This window comes from Lipotes vexillifer, unplaced genomic scaffold, assembly GCF_000442215.2.
Source record: "Lipotes vexillifer unplaced genomic scaffold, Lipotes_vexillifer_v1.1 scaffold1108, whole genome shotgun sequence".
Taxonomy (NCBI): domain Eukaryota; kingdom Metazoa; phylum Chordata; class Mammalia; order Artiodactyla; family Lipotidae; genus Lipotes; species Lipotes vexillifer.
In genome coordinates this window covers 543106-545215 of record NW_006770064.1, presented here as the reverse complement: position 1 = coordinate 545215, position 2110 = coordinate 543106, and positions in this window count along the sequence as shown.

The following is a 2110-nucleotide window of genomic DNA, read 5'->3' as shown; positions in this document are numbered from 1 at the left end:
ACAGCCCTCAGAATGGGAGAAAATATTTGCAAATGAATCAACTGACAAAGGATTAATCTCTAAAATTTACAGGCAGCTCATGCAGCTCAATAACAAAAAAATAAACAACCCAATCCAAAAATGGGCAGAAGACCTAAATAGACATTTCTCCAAAGAAGATATACAGACTGCCAACAAACACATGAAAGAATGCTCAACATCATTAATCATTAGAGAAATGCAAATCAAAACTACAATGAGATATCATCTCACACCAGTCAGAATGGCCATCATCAAAAAATCTAGAAACAATAAATGCTGGAGAGGGTGTGGAGAAAAGGGAACACTCTTGCACTGCTGGTGGGAATGTGAATTGGTTCAGCCACTATGGAGAACAGTATGGAGGTTCCTTAAAAAACTACAAATAGAACTACCATATGACCCAGCAATCCCACTACTAGGTATATACCCTGAGGAAACCAGAATTCAGAAAGAGTCATGTACCAAAATGTTCATTGCAGCTCTATTTACAATAGCCCGGAGATGGAAACAACCTAAGTGCCCGTCGTCGGATGAATGGATAAAGAAGATGTGGCACATATATACAATGGAATATTACTCAGCCATAAAAAGAAACGAAATTGAGCTATTTGTAATGAGGTGGATAGATCTAGAGTCTGTCATACAGAGTGAAGTAAGTCAGAAAGAGAAGGACAAATACCGTATGCTAACACATATATATGGAATTTAAGAAAAAAAAATGTTATGAAGAACCTAGGGGTAAAACAGGAATAAAGACAGAGACCTACTGGAGAACAGACTTGAGGATATGGGGAGGGGGAAGGGTGAGGTGTGTTAGGGCGAGAGAGAGACATGGACATATATATACTAACAAACGTAAGGTAGATAGCCAGTGGGAAGCAGCCGCATGGCACAGGGAAACCGGCTCGGTTCTTTGTGGCTGTCTGGAGGGGTGGGATAGGGAGGGTGGGAGGGAGGGAGACAAAGAGGGAAGAGATATGGGAACATATATATATGTATAACTGACTCACTCTGTTATAAAGCAGAAACTAACACACCATTGTAAAGCAATTATACCCCAATAAAGATGTCCACAACACAGCCACTAGTCCCCTCCACCAGGAAGCCTACACAACGCACTGAACCAACCTTAGCCACTGGAGACAGACATCAAAAACAACGGGAGCTACGAACTTGCAGCCTGCAAAAAGGTGAACCCAATCACAGTAAGATAAGCAAAATGAGAAGACAGAAAAACACACAGCAGATGAAGGAGCAGGATAAAAACCCACCAGACCTAACAAATGAAGAGGAAATAGGCAGTCTACCTGAAAAAGAGTTCAGAATAATGATAGTAAAGATGATCCAAAATCTTGGAAATAGAATGGACAAAATGCAAGAAGCAGTTAACAAGGACCTAGAAGAAATAAAGATGAAACAGACAATGATGAACAACACAATAAATGAAATGAAAAATACTCTAGATGGGATCAATAGCAGAATAAATGAGGCAGAAGAACGGATAAGTGACCTGGAAGATAAAATAGTGGAAATAACTACTGCAGAGCAGAATAAAGAAAAAAGAATGAAAAGAACTGAGGACAGTCTCAGAGACCTCTGGGACAACATTAAACGCACCAACATTCGAATTATAGGGGTTCCAGAAGAAGAAGAGAAAAAGAAAGGGACTGAGAAAATATTTGAAGAGATTATAGTTGAAAACTTCCCTAATATGGGAAAGGAAATCGTTAATCAAGTCCAGGAAGCACAGAGAGTCCCATACAGGATAAATTCAAGGAGAAATACGCCAAGACACATATTAATCAAACTGTCAAAAACTAAATACAAAGAAAGCATATTAAAAGCAGCAAGGGAAAAACAACAAATAACACACAAGGGAATCCCCATAAGGTTAACAGCTGATCTCTCAGCAGAAACTCTACAAGCCAGAAGGGAGTGGCAGGACATACTGAAAGTGATGAAGGAGAAAAACCTGCAACCAAGATTACTCTACCCAGCAAGGATCTCATTCAGATTTGATGGAGAAATTAAAACCTTTACAGACAAGCAAAAGCTGAGAGAGTTCAGCACCACCAAACCAGCTTTACAA